The sequence below is a fragment of the Panicum virgatum genome, chromosome 6N (genome assembly GCF_016808335.1).
Source record: "Panicum virgatum strain AP13 chromosome 6N, P.virgatum_v5, whole genome shotgun sequence".
NCBI classification, from domain to species: domain Eukaryota; kingdom Viridiplantae; phylum Streptophyta; class Magnoliopsida; order Poales; family Poaceae; genus Panicum; species Panicum virgatum.
The window spans coordinates 2189349-2204680 of NC_053150.1; positions in this window are offsets into that span (position 1 = coordinate 2189349).

Sequence of the window (15332 nt, forward strand, 5' to 3'; positions counted from 1 at the left end):
GCGGCTACGACCCCTCACCCCCGCTACTACGCGATTCTCCTGGCTGCCGCGAGCACCACGGCGGCCAAATCGATGTGCGCCACCTCGGCCGGTGCCTGTCTGCGAGGGAAGAGGGAAGGCAAGGTTAGGGGCAACGGGGGAAACATGGGGAGGAGAGGCGACGGGTGCCGCACCTCGCGGAGGTTGATGTGCATGGCGCCGCTCCTTACTGCCCCGGCGGCGCTTCGAGTGAGGGGTGAGTGGAGGGGGAGCGAATCCACTGACAACCGCGAACAGGTCGTTGCAGCTCCCGTCATCAAGCTGCCCCGGCGCACTTGCTGCGCTGCCCCACGAGAGATTCAGGGAGAGGAGAGGGGCAGCACGGAGACAGAGAGGGATTGAGGGAGAGCCAGAGAGGAGAGGGGCAGGAAGGAGAGAGAGGGTTTGAGGGAGAGGGGAGCTCGACGAAGACAAAGAGAATGAAGGCCGGAGAAGAATAGTATTGGATAACAGAGGGAGAGAAGGGTGCGGGGGGTTTTAATTGGTCCGTTGGCTTATCAGTAACGGGTTAGATTTGGAACCGGCAGTGCGCATCACCGCTGGTTCGTATTACAACCTGATGGTAATGTTTAGACTATCACCGCCAGAACCAAACCTGCAGTGATGAGGCGTTTGCGATGATGTATTCTATAGTAGTGATTGGAATCCAGCAAGAACAGTGTGATCCGCAAGAGAATATTCCAAAAGATTTGTGATCATAAACTATTTCCTTAAAAAAATGGCCAACCACCATCCCGCTTCGGTTCTCTCTCGCTGACATGTGGGCCAGGAGACATGTACAACTCCGAAATAAAGGTGGAGGAAACTCGCATGGATTCCAACGCCGCTAACTTGCACGAAACATGCCACTCCATACATAACAGCAGGAAACGCAGGCAAGATCTTTGTGGAGCCATCGTCGTACATAGGGCTGGATATCGAGCCAGCTCGGCTCGTTACAGCTCGGCTCGTTATACAAACGAGCTAGCAGACCAGCTCGGCTCGGCTCGCTTAACAGCTCGAGCCAGCTCGTTTGCCTCGCGAGCCAAACCATAAAAACACAGTACAAGAGATTGCCTATCGCGATCGTGGACGACATCTTCTTCTCGTTTGCTCCTTGATTTGAGATTTGCCGCCACCGGAGCAAGCATCAATTGGATTTCTTCGTCATCCTCCATGACCAGCTCAAGATGGGATGGGCCAAAATGCTGGCAAGGCGGCAAGCCGGTGAGCTGCGTGTGGAGATGGGATGGGGGGCAAAGATGGCGGTGGGTGGCGGAGCACTGTGCGTGTTGCGGGCGGCGGTGGGTGGCGTCGCACGGTGCGGCTGCTGCGGACTGCGGCAAATGGCGGGCGGTGGCTTGGGGTCGGGAGATGGGAGGGGAAAAGAGTCACGGGTCTTTGACTCTGGTGGTGTGGATGTGTGGTCTACTAGTGGTTAGGGTTTGAGAATTGGGCTGGGCCAAGCTGCTAAGCGATGTTTAGCCATATGGGCCAAGCCAATTTTAGTTGCTGGCTTGAGAATTAACTTGGCTCGTTATGGCTCATGAGCCAGCTCGGCTCGATATAAATCGAGCTGGCTCGTTATAGAATGAGTCGAGCCATTAACGATCGAGCTAGCGAGTTACGAGTTTTTCGTCCAGCCCTAGTCGTACAACCCGGTGATGAGTCAATTTCGGCGCCTCCTATCCATTTCTGGACGCCAAAGCTCGGCTTGTCTTTCATGGAAGGGGGGCGAAGCATGCAGACGGCGACTCGCGCGGTGCTTAGCTTGATGGAGGAGGCACCATGTCGGTCGATCGTCACCTCCATTATATTGCCGTGACGGAGGAAAAAGCAAGAGCTGTGATGGAGAGAGGGTAAAATATATAGCAGGGGCCGGGCATGGGCCCACCGGGCAGGCACACGCAGAGTGGAAAATAAAGCTGGAGATGGTGGTAGTCGCCGGCGCGACAAGGGGGCGCTGTGCCGTGGGGGTGGTGGGGTCTCCGACCTCCGAGAGTCGCTGCTAGCCGCTGTCCCCAGCGCACGTACCGTGGTGCAACGTCGTAGTGGCCTTTTGGTCCCCCAATAACTCTCTCTCTCTCTCCCTCCCTCTGTTTCTAGAGAGAGAAACACGCAAAGGTAGACGGAGAAACGGATATAATATCCGTGACAGGGAGGGAGAGAGAGTGTGTGTGCATGGTCCGGATCGGAGAATGTAGTGCCCGGGGGTGAGCGAGGGCAGCAGGGTCTCCTGTCTGTGCGCGTCTTTAGTGACAAAAGCAGCAGGTGGTCCTCAGGTCTGGTCTCCGCGCACCTGGATCTCTTTCTTTCCGTGTACCACCACCACGCACCACCCTCCCTCTCATACTGTACGTACGTACGTACACGCATAGTCGCCACTCGCATCCATGCATACGTACGTACACGATGCTACAGTAGTTATCTATAGTGATCACATACTTCACGTATGTGGTCTTCGTTGGATCTAATACCTGGAGTACATCATTATATTTTTCACTAATCTCTCTGATAGGCGGAATTAAGCAATTAGCAGTGGTGGTGACGCCAATAGTGCTCTATGTACTACAGGTAGCTGCAGGCGGCGCATCCCGCTCGCTTAATTTGCTCGTGCTACAATATAATGTAATAGCTTGGCAACGACTAGCTCCGTCCTATAACATACTGTAGCGGCAGCTGGTCGCGCTCGTGTCACTACCAGAAAACTAGTAATTCGTTTATGAGTATTAGTACCGGTCATATTTAGGACCGGTACTAAATGGTCTCGGGGTATATTTAATACCGGTTCAAAATTTTGACATCTCCTAATGCCATTTATTAGTACCGAGTTATAACACCACTCGGTACTAAAAGTCACTTTTTAGTATCGGTTGGTGTTTTGGCTCGGTACTAAAATGGCGCGGCCATTTAGTACCGGTCAATAACACCGACCGGTACTAAAGGATGACATTTAGTATCGGTCGGCGTTTTAACTCGGTACAAAATAGACCTCCAGGGTTACTTTAAAAGAAAAGCATCTTGCATCTACTCACATGTGATGCATTGGTGCCTTGGTAAGGAGTCTACTCGCGAGACTGGAGGTTATGGGTTCGAATCCGTTCACTTTTTATTTAAATGGACCTCCAGTTAGTACCGGCTTGCCTGCGTAGTCTAGATCTCTAGCTCCGCCCTCACCGGTCGCCGGCGGTGCCGTGCATACTGCCATAGCCAGAGCAGCAAGTGTGATCGTGCCCGTGGACCCGGCCGGCGAGGCCGAGCGCGACGGTTCTGTGTGCCTGCACAGTGGCCGGTCGCTTTTGCATTGCCCGGCCCGGCCGGCCGTGTGGGGATGAGCGAGGCCGCCGGCTCGCGCGCAGCCGTGCCATGCTCTGCCGTGCCGGCCGGCCGGGTGGCTCCGATCCATCGCCGTCCATCCATGGCCCGGCCCGGCCGTGTCAATTGGCCGGCCGGCGGGACCCGACCGATCGACCCCAGCCTAGGTAGCTAGCTAGCTAAGCTGCTATACCATTGCACATGTGCATCAGTGTGTCTGTAGTTCTGTACCAGCGCCGAGCTACCAATTCACCACTGGAATCATTGACAGGCTGAGCAGCTGCTGCTGCGTCGTACTACACGGCTACTACATACCTGCAGGTGTCTAGCTAGCTAGCGTGCAAGGCTTTGTCTCGCTCTTTCTGTAGGACAGCGTAGCTGGATCCATCTACCTGGGGTACGGTCGGTATCCATACACATAGATCATGCTGACATGCATGATGCAGTTAGTTTTTACGCAGGTGCGTGATGCATGTTGGAGACTTGAGAGATTGGGACTGGTATCTGCACTCCTCGATCTGTATTCATGCTTTTGCTTCAGTACTGTCGATCAGTCGATGGGTCCTGTTCGTTGGCATCAGATCACGGTGCTGGCGGCCGGCCTTTTCGCCTGCAGATGGGTCAAGGAACGAATGGCAATGCAAATAAAGGGGATCCGTCCAATCGATCCAAGAGCGTATACTAGCTCCGGACGTGATTCAACCTAGCCAAAGAGGCCGGACTGTGCTGCATGCAGGCAGGCATATATCACTATGGCACTCGCAAAGGCCTAAATACACTCGGTAAAGACTTTGCCGAGTGCCACCCATGGCATATCTCACACGACAACCAAAGACTCGGTAAAGCCGAGTTTGTCAAGTGTGTCGGTACCCTGCAACTGGGGTACCCACTCCTACTGTGCCAAGACTCGCGTAGTTATCCGTAACTACTCCCTAAGGAGCTGAGCAGCCGGACCCCTAGGGTCCGACTCCATCTCACCGGACCAATGGTCCCGGACCCGCTTCCCGCTCGGGGACGGGTCCGGTGTCACCACGTGTCCCAGAGGTGGAAATGCTCAGCACCTGTGGTCGCGGACCTGGACCCCCGCAGGTGAGTCCGGGACCTCCACGTGCCATCCGGACTCCCGCAGATGGGTCCGGGACCTCCACGTGCCTATCGGGACCACCGTGAGCTCTCGGCTCAGCTAGCTGCTCCGGAGGGGTCCGGAGCCACCACGTGTCACGCAGACGCCGGCGCGGGCGCAAGCCTTCCGCTGGAAGCTCGCCCACGTGTCCCGCATGTGCGGGCGCGGGCACAAGCCTTCCGCTGGAAGCTCCCTCACCCGCCCGCATTAAGTGCGAGTGGTTGATGCGTGCTCTGCTGCCGCTGGGCACGGGGCAGCTTTTGTCAGTCCACACTGTGGATCACCAGTTACCGAGGCGGCTCGCCTGTTACCGAGGCACGCAGCAGTGTCTCAGTGCCGCGCGCGTGGGCGGCAAGTCATGATGACCTACTTCTGACAACTCGGTAACAGTACGCCGCAACAGTGAACAGAGAGGGTAATGCGGCGCTGCACCCTACCCTCTATGTTTGTAGCTGCCTACACCGACAGGACGGCTCAAGACCATACCCAGTCGGAAGGTACGCACGGAGGCCGACGACGAAGATCTCTGGATCTGAGGCATTGAAGGCCAAAGTATAGTTTATAATACATCGTCGGGCCCACCTGTCGGGTCCCCGCTCAGTGTACGTGCTTCCCTTGGACATATAAAAGGGAGAGCATGCCTGCTAGAACACAAGTTCACACAGACACGAGGTTCCACAAGTTTTCACACATGCAGAGACAGGCATAGCTCCTCCCCCAGCTTGCACACAAGCTCAGGCAATACAACTCACAGTGGACGTAGGGTATTACGCTCCGGCGGCCCGAACCACTCTAAATCCTTGTGTGCTTCTCGCATTCATTCGCCTCTAGATCGAGCACTCCTTGACGGCCCCCAAGCTCATCCTACACTTAGGATTAGGCGGGTGCATTCCGCCACCCGGCAGTGGTTTTCCACACCACGACATTTGGCGCGCCAGGTAGGGGGTGCTTGGCTTTCGCTTGGTCATCGGCTCGACATCACCATGTTTCAGGTGGCGAGCGCCCGGGGGCCAGAACTCGCGCGGCAAGCGCCCGCGTCAGCAGGAAGGCGACAGCGGGTCATGCTCTCCCAGCTCATCATGAAGCAGGTCTGGGGGAGCACAGCTTCAACAAATCCCAGCTCGCAGCATATCTCGCTCATGTGAGGAAGCCCGCACCGGCGGAAAGCCGACTCTGGTCGCACCAAGCCCGCTTTGGCGGAAAGCCGACTCCGGTTGCACCAAGCCCACTCCGGCGGAAAGCCCACTCTGGTCGCACTAAGCCGACTCTGTTGGCTCTCTCCGATGTTAAGCCGACTCCGGTCGCATTCCCGACTCTACATCTCTGTAAGTCCTACCCTTAGAGGCCCAGCAGGGAATAAAACATTTTCCTTTGTAACTAGGTAGTACTTCCGTGTGGTCCAGTCTGGTGAGCCTCCCCCGTGGAGGGGTCTAGACCTCTGTGAACCAGGTTCAGGGAAGCACACTCACTCTCCGGGGAGGTCCGGAGATGTGTAGCCACTTAGCCTGGTTCCGTACCCTAAGCCTGCATGCTCTACCTCCCTAGGGCGAGTACCGTAGTACCTAAGACTGGGGCCCGGAGGTCCGGACAGCTCTGGTCTCATAAACCCGTGTTCTAGCTTACATCGCACATCTCATGTACTTCTAGTTATAAAGGAAAAGTTTATTCTCAGTTCGCCTCTAAGGATGTTACATTCCAATTTCAATCTACGCATTCTGTTTGCGCTAACCCCCACGTGGCTTCTTACTCTTGCGCGGTGATTGTGGTCCGAATTGAGTTGGGTAGTTAGCGACTTAGCTCGAGACCCCTCATGGAAGAGAGGGGTTCGGACCCCTGAGAACCTGTAGGTTCAGGGAAGCGCACTCATTCTCCGGGGAGGTCCGGAGCCGTGGAGCCGCTTAGTCTGGTTCCGTACCCTAAGCCTGCATGCTCTACCTCCCTAGGGCGAGTACCGTAGTACCTAAGACTGGGGCCCGGAGGTCCGGACAGCTCTGGTCTCATAAACCCGTGTTCTAGCTTACATCGCACATCTCATGTACATCTAGTTATAAAGGAAAAGTTTAATCTCAGTTCGCCTCTAAGGATGTTACATTCCAATTTCAATCTACGCATTCTGTTTGCGCTAACCCCCACGTGGCTTCTTACTCTTGCGCGGTGATTGTGGTCCGAATTGAGTTGGGTAGTTAGCGACTTAGCTCGAGACCCCTCATGGAAGAGAGGGGTTCGGACCCCTGAGAACCTGTAGGTTCAGGGAAGCGCACTCATTCTCCGGGGAGGTCCGGAGCCGTGGAGCCGCTTAGTCTGGTTCCGTACCCTAAGCCTGCATGCTCTACCTCCCTAGGGCGAGTACCGTAGTACCTAAGACTGGGGGCCCGGAGGTCCGGACAACTCCGGCCTCATAAACCCGTGTTCTGGCTTACATCGCACATCTCATGTACATCTAGTTATAAAGGAAAAGTTTATTCTTAGTTCGCCTCGAAGGATGTTACATTCCAATTTCAATCTACGCATTCTGTTTGCGCTAACCCCCACGTGGCTTCTTACTCTTGCGCGGTGATTGTGGTCCGAATTGAGTTGGGTAGTTAGCGACTTAGCTCGAGTCCCCTCATGGAAGAGAGGGGTTCGGACCCCTGAGAACCTGTAGGTTCAGGGAAGCGCACTCATTCTCCGGGGAGGTCCGGAGCCGTGTAGCCGCTTAGCCTGGTTCCGTACCCTAAGCCTGCACGCACCACCTCCTATGAATGAGTGCCGTAGTACCTAGGACTGGAAACCTGGAGGTCCAGACTTTCTCTTAACCTAAAGGCTGGCCCCTTGAGCTCCGTTCACCGCTGTCTATCTCAAAGGATCACAGCCAACAGGATTTGGGACCCGTGGGCACGCTACTAAGCATCTACCTTGAATCATGTGCAGGTCCAAACGTGATGATGCAGCAGGTGACCCAAATGATGGACGACGTAGGACAAGACCCTTGCGGCGCGCACCGCTAGGCGCCAGAAGCAGCCAAGTTGCTCACAGTAGTAGCCCACCTGCGGGTTCGTTGCCTCTCCCGAGGCGGGCCCAGGGGCCTCTGTCGATACCCTGCAACTGGGGTACCCACTCCTACTGTGCCAAGACTCGCGTAGTTATCCGTAACTACGCCCTAAGGAGCTGAGCAGCCGAACCCCTGGGGTCCGACTCCATCTCGCCGAACCAACGGTCCCGGATCCGCTTCCCGCTCGGGGACGGGTCCGGTGTCACCACGTGTCTCAGAGGTGGAAATGCTCAGCACATGTGGCCACGGACCCGGACCCCCGCAGGTGGGTCCGGGACCTCCACGTGCCATCCGGACTCCCGCAGATGGGTCCGGGACCTCCACGTGCCTATCCGGACCCCCGTGAGCTCCCGGCTCAGCTAGCTGCTCGGGAGGGGTCCGGAGCCGCCACGTGTCATGCAGACGCGGGCGCAGGCGCAAGCCTTCCGCTAGAAGCTCGCCAACGTGTCCCGCATGTGCGGGTGCAGGCACAAGCCTTCCGCTGGAAGCTCCCTCACCCACCCGCATTAAGTGCGAGTGGTTGAGACGTGCTATGCTGCCGCTGGGCACGGGGCAGCTTTTGTCAGACCACACTGTGGATCGCCATTTACCGAGGCGGCTCTCTGTTCCCGAGGCACGCAGCAGTGTCTCAATGCCGCGCGCGTGGGCGGCAAGTCATGATGACCTACTTCTGACAACTCGGTAACAGTACGCCGCAACAGTGAACAGAGAGGGTAATGCGGCGCTGCACCCTACCCTCTATGTTTGTAGCTGCCTACACCGACAGGACGGCTCAAGACCATACCCAGTCAGAAGGTACGCACGGAGGCCGACGACGAAGATCTCCGGATCTGAGGCATTGAAGGCCAAAGTGTAGTTTATAATACATCGCCGGGCCCACCTGTCGGGGCTCCGCTCAGTGTACGTGCTCCCCTTGGACATATAAAAGGGAGAGCATGCCCGCTAGAACACAAGTTCACACAGACACGAGGTTCCACAAGTTTTCACACATGCAGAGACAGGCATAGCTCCTCCCCCAGCTTGCACACAAGCTCAGGCAATACAACTCACAGTGGACGTAGGGTATTACGCTCCGGCGGCCCGAACCACTCTAAATCCTTGTGTGCTTCTCGCATTCATTCGCCTCTAGATCGAGCACTCCTTGACTGCCCCAAGCTCATCCTACACTTAGGATTAGGCGGGTGCATTCCGCCACCCGGCAGTGGTTTTCCACACCACGACAGAGTGTTTTATATCGGGCACTCGGCAAAGACTTTGCCGAGTGTCCTGATGGCTCTCGATAAAAAAAAAGTTACGGACACAGCCAGATGATGGTGACGGCACATTTGCCGAGCGCCATAACAAAAAGGCACTCGGCAAAGCTTCAAACTTTGCCGAGTGCCATATAGATAACAGTCGGCAAACTTTGGTTCCAGGCAGTGTGTAGCGGACAGTCCACCAGTGTGTAGCAAATGGTTCGCTGGCAGTTCTTTTCATATATCCGAACTTTTTGACAGGCGGACGGTCCGCCGGCGAACCCTTTGCCATTTATTTATTTGCTCATGTTTGGACAAGATATATAGATTTTCTTTCTTCATTATCAAACGCTCCATATGTTTTAATGGACGACATACATATATACATACTTGCTCCGTTCTACTAGTCCATTCTTGTCGAAGTTTAGGCTGTGGGAGCGCGGATGTGCCGTCGGCGTTGAAGAGCGATGGTACGTTCCTCCTCTTAGTTGCAAAGAAAACAAAGGTGAACATAGTCCATTCTTGTCGAAGTTTAGGCCTCGTAGCCTTGTTTTTATGCAGTTCTCGTCGAATTCTGATGTAGGCCAAATTCAGCGAGTTTCTTGTTCTTGGTTTCGGGTGTGTCCATGAATGGAGACCATGAATCCGCCATGAACATGCTTTCCATGGTGGTGCAGAGGCCATCGTGTCTCTGTGTTCTTCTATTGTTGAAAGCAAAAATTGCTTGCTTCTTCACCGATCCAAAACATGACAATGATGTGTGTCGTCGTAGTGCAAGAATGCCTCTCGATCTTCTCGCGAACTCCCATCATCTTCACCCTCGGTGGAGAGCGAAAGTACTAATAACGTGTTAATAGTAAAAGTGAATGGAATGATTGGATTGTATTGATTGATGGTTTAGACCACTTCTTATATATGTACAAGAGGGAAAGGGTACCTATTCTCGAAGGGACATGCCCCTTCGGGATGACCCCTTCGTGAGTTGGCCCTTTCGAGAAAGGTAACCGCCTAATGACTAAACTAATTAACTATTATAGAAATTGATCATTAATACTAATTTCTTCATAATAAGGATAATTGCATGCAAGAAAACGTAGCTAGCTGCTCCTCCGATCACCTCGATCTCCGGCCTGGCCGGTTTAGGCCAGTCTCAATAGGAATTTAATGGAGGGTTTCATGACATTAAATAACATTAATTTTACTGACATGGTTGCGATAGAGAAGGATGAAATTTCATGGGATGTGAGGAGAGTTTTATTATTATAAAACATATCTGGCAGTTACCTAGTTCCTAGTCTAGTTGATTGTGCTAAACTGTACACTGAGACTGTCCTTAGTGATCGATCCATCGAGCTGATCGGCTTCTCTCTCTCTCTTTCTCTGTGTGTGTTGGGTTTGATTTGTTTGACTTGACACTTGGCGTTAATTAGTCAATAAATCATAAGTTGGTGGAGGGGCTTCGATCCATCGATCGATCATGCACGTCGCACTCTCCCCTTTCTGTTGGCCGATCGATTTTACCGTATCTCCCTCTTGTCAATTTAACCTCCTTTTATCGCATTTAGGTGAAGTAGCTAGTCACAAATTCGAGATGAGAAATTTTTTAGAAAAAAAATAGCGGGCTGGTGTTTTTGTTTTCCCGAACATAAACATATACGCTCAACCTATAAACACACGGGCATACTAGCTAGCTACCCCCTATATATACGAATGGCTTTCAAAAATAGATTTATATATAGTAGATGGCATGTTAAGATTGACGAATCACATGCATGCACCTCGATCGCTATCAACAACAACATCACCAACCATTGAAATTAAATAACGATCACCTCAAAACACGAGTACATATGCCATAGAGTTGCAAGATCTTTTTAACTCTAGTATAATACCAACATCTATCGTCTACATATATACCCGTCACAAATTATATATAGGCCAGTAAGTCCATCCTAACTCCTAAGCGGAATTACAACAAATGAGACATCCTCACATCACAAGACAATTTGGCACCGTTGAATACATTATTAATAAGATTATTTATATATATAAGCAATTCATGATTTGGGAAAAATCTTTGCAAAATAAATATCACTACTATAGAATAGGTCTTTGTCTTTGATATTTGTCCCGGCCACAGTTGGACCGGGAACTAATCTAGGCATTAGTTCCGGCTCCAGCGGCTAGGGGACAGAAGTGCTCTTTAGTCCCAACTGGGACTAAAAGTTCATTTTAGTCCCGGTTGGTAACATTAGTCCGGACTAAAGGCGGTTCCACGGGTTGTTTTAAAAGAACTAGACGTACAACTCGCGTATTTGCACGGCTAGTATTGAAAATTCAAAAATTTGCTATGTTGTTGCAAAACTTACTTTTTACCATACATCACCCTATTCATTATCGTAAATTATGTCTTATTGTTGATTAAAATAATTCAAATATGATCTACCTTATTCTTATTTTTGTTTTATTTTGATTAATTGTTGTTAGCCTTAGTTTTTATTAATAGTATATATATTTATTTTTCATAATGGCATTGGTGGGTGATTTTTAATTAGGCACATGGGTATTTTAGGCTAAATTTATCATAATGGCAGTTGTGGGTAATTTTTATTTTTCTATTTTTCTCCGATTAACGTGTGAATTTCTAGGCCTTGAGAGCGAACGTGAAGGCTCCGTTTGTTGGCCAAATAATAAGATAATAGATAGATAGCATTCCAACTAGTGTCACGTGAGCTGTGTAGGTGGGATGATAAGAACCAATACACGAGGCAAGAGGTCACTGTGTAGGTGTATGCGCGCGCCCGCTAAGAACGTGCATGATAGCAATTGTGCACAGAATATATGAGGAGATTAATTAAAATGTAACGTCGATGTGTCGTACGTCTTGAGATGGACAAGACATGCAAAAGATCCTGTGGATGCAGAATGATTAACGTGGTACATGCAGAATTAATCGTTCTGTTCTTGCTAATATTCCAGCTCATGAATATGGATTAGCACTCACACATGCACATGCCGGAGGTGGAAGGGCAGGGCCGCCGGCGGGTAGGGATCGATCGCATGATCATCCATCAGAGGCCGGCCATGCAATATTAATATTGCGAGTGCACGTACATATATACGTTCTCCTCCTTCATTCGCAGCTAGCTAGCCTTTGGTTTCAAGGAAGCCGCCGGCCGGTGATCTTAGGCATGCAGCATTGCAGCTCCATGGAGATACGCATCATGTTAAGGTTGGGATCGGAGCACCTCCTCCTCCTCCTCCTCCTCTCCTGTGATGGGGACACCAATGCAAGGACAAAACTCGCTCTGCTAGCTAGCATGACAGCATGCATGCATTGTTTGGACGAAGTCCTCTCTCTCTCTCTCTCTCTCTCTCTCTCTCTCTCTCTCTCTCTCTCTCTCTCTCTCTCTCTCTCTCTCTCTCTCTCTCTCTCTCTCTCTCTCTCCCCCTCCGTGGCTGAAAAGGGTGGGCCACAATGCAATGCAAGCAGGGCGGCCTTGATGCCTCTTAGTACCAATGCATACCATACCATCATGAATGCATGCATCCTGCGACCTAACTCAGCCTTCGAGGTTGAGTCTAATTCAAAGAGCTGGGGTCCGATCGATTACGACAAAACATGTGCTGTTCAGTCTTGAATGGAACCTAGCTATCTACTAAAATAATGCGCGCAGCATTATACATACTGACTTCTTTTAATCAATATAATTTGGGTGGTTTAATTAGTAAATTAAGTAATGAATTTTTCAGGGTTATTTTTTCAGCTTCAAGGTGACTTTGTTGCAGTTTAAGCTGTGTGGATGCAAAAGCTAGTAATACTTACCATTCCACCTCTAGACTTTATGGAAAGGCTACGTACGTATATCAATTTTGGGCCTTATTACCGTGCCATCTATCTCTAGTGTTCACATATGAGTGCCCTACAAATAAAACCTTGAGGGAAGTAATATGTGAACCCTAGGATTTGAACTCTAGTCAACAGAGTACGTACGTCGTTGTATCCTCACCATCCTCCATGCAAGAATTAGATTCTTGAGTGGTGAAACATGTGCCTTGCTCAATCAAGGTACGTCCTATGAATTTAGTTACTCTTTTAATTTTCGGTACTACGGTTAGGTTCATGGCTCCGGACTACCAATAATCATCTCTGCACATGATCAGCAGCATGATATGCACTGGTGTACTGCATGGTTTTGATAATTCACCCTATAGTCCTATAGTACAACAAAACAGGTATGTATGATTGATTATTTGTCTAATGGAGACATATATACATCATGTACAAATCACTTAATGCATGACAAGTTGACAGCTGAAGAAGACACAAGTCAATAAAATTCACACAGAGATAGGTAATTTAATTTTTTTAGCGGTTGACGAATAAGTAATCTTAATAAAATCAGATATATACAGAAAACTAGCAGTAGTCCACGTCAGTAAAAGTTGTAGTACTAATAATTAAATTTAACATCCAAGAGTGCAATTGGACAGGACATATAGTGTGTGTGAGATCGATTAACATTAGTGATCCCACTTTCCCCTCCATAGTTTTCATCTAGAAGAATATGTCACATACATAATGATGAATTCTCCTTTTATGGCAAGATCCATATTTTCGCCTGCTCCGATTTCTCTAAAGACCGTGGTGTTCCACCATCTTTTTCTCCAAATGTGGTGCCATGTCTTGCTGACAGTGACGACACTTATATATTTCCTTTATGTAAAATACAAGAATGTCATGAGCAGATCGCTTACTCTTTAACTGTGCCTTTAATATGTGCATATTTGTTTGCTACAAATTTTATATGTGAAAGAAAGCAAAAAAAATTATGAACTTTTTATTTCGGTTATATCCTAGTGTGGAGCATATGTATTTCCAATCATGCTAATGTACTGTGCCCTAATGCAAATAAAGGTTAAAAAATTGGTGTTGAAATCCCTCTGTGGAGTATAATTTGTTCACTAGTGTAATAGTCATCTTAAGTCCCAACTGCATCTTTGTGCACTTAAACACTGGAAAATCTAAGTGAAAATACATAAAAATGAAATCTTGAGTCTTCAGTCAAATAGCTAGGGTGGCCTATATATATACACGCTTTTCAACAATTTTGCATATGTATCTAGTACATACATAAGAGCAACTCAAAGAGAGTAGCTACATTCCTCTGCATCTGTATCTCATTCGGTATACCCAAAAAAAGTGTATCCAACAGCTTCGGTAAATGAATTCGGTAGCTATCCCACTCGCCTTCTCGCACGGCTCGCGCGGCAAAGATGCCGACGCGCCCCACCTCGCCATCCGCCCTCTGGGCCCACCTGCGCCCTCCCGTCCTTCCGCCTGAGCCTCCCGGGCCCGCCCGCGCCGTCGCCGACCTCCCTGGAAGCCATGGCGGAGTTGAGCCACCCGCCGCCGCCCGTTGCCGCCACTGCCGCCCGTTGCCCGCTGATGAGACAAGCGTCCGGCGAGCGCGGCCATGCCGTTCGCAGCAAACAGTGGCCGGCGCAGTATGCTGGGCGCTGGCAGCGCGAAGTAGAGCCGCCCCGGCCGGAGCGCCTCATCGCGGCCAACGCGTGGGCGGGCGCATCAAAGCCGAGCTCGTCGTAGCTGCAGAGGAAGCACGGCGGCCGCCTGCCGCGGAGCTCCTCCTCCGCCCGTCGCCTGTCTCGGTCTCGCGGAGCTCCTCACCTTTGGGCGATGGAGATGGAGATGTTGGTGGGGAAACTTGGCAGCCCACTCCTGTGCCTCCAGGAACAGCTTGGACTCCTTGGCGGCTACCCACGACGTCCGCCCATGCCCCAGTTGGTCCTTGAGCTAGGCGCTGACCATAGGGATCGAGCTCCTCACCCTGCTCATCGGTGGAGCAAGAGAGAGAGGGGGAGAGCAGAGAGATCCAGAAGGGAGAGGAGGGGTCCACATGTCAGGTATTTAGATATTAGATTTAACTAGCTTGTTGGAGAATACTAGAATATAGAGAGAGATTGTTGGCTAAATGGATAGCTAAATGTGAATATGAAGAGTGAAATTTAACTAGGCTCTTGGAGATGCTCTAATTAGCAAGTTTCCATCAATTCTCCATCGATCGATCAATAGGCAGGGACGGAAGATTTGATCAGCTATCGATCGGTGAAAGCTCAAAAAGGATAAAAGTGCACATACATTATATTATACCCTTTTTTCCTTTTAGTCTACATGGTCGTTGAGTTGCTTAATCAGTGTCTCCCCAACTAATCGGGTCGTGTTATGTGATAATTTGATTCCTATGTGGCCGTCACTGTCACTATTATTAGTGCCCTTTTGTTGTCCATGGAAAGGGGGAGGGAGCCGTGCAGTTCTCTACTAGCTAGCTCCACGTCTCTCTCTCTACTGTGAATGCTTATGACTTGTGTATATAAATATGCTTACCTCCACTACTACACAATATATCATTGCAAACGTCCTTTTCAGTTTTTCCTTCCCCCTTCCCCCTGCTCAGGTTAGGGCCAAGGTCTCTAACGCAAAGAGAGTTTAGATTATAGCTATTCTCTTCAATCTAGTGGGTGGATGATGGGCGGATGGCTCTAGCCTTTGTATAGGTGAATTCCTCTGAGATTAATAGATGAAATTTAT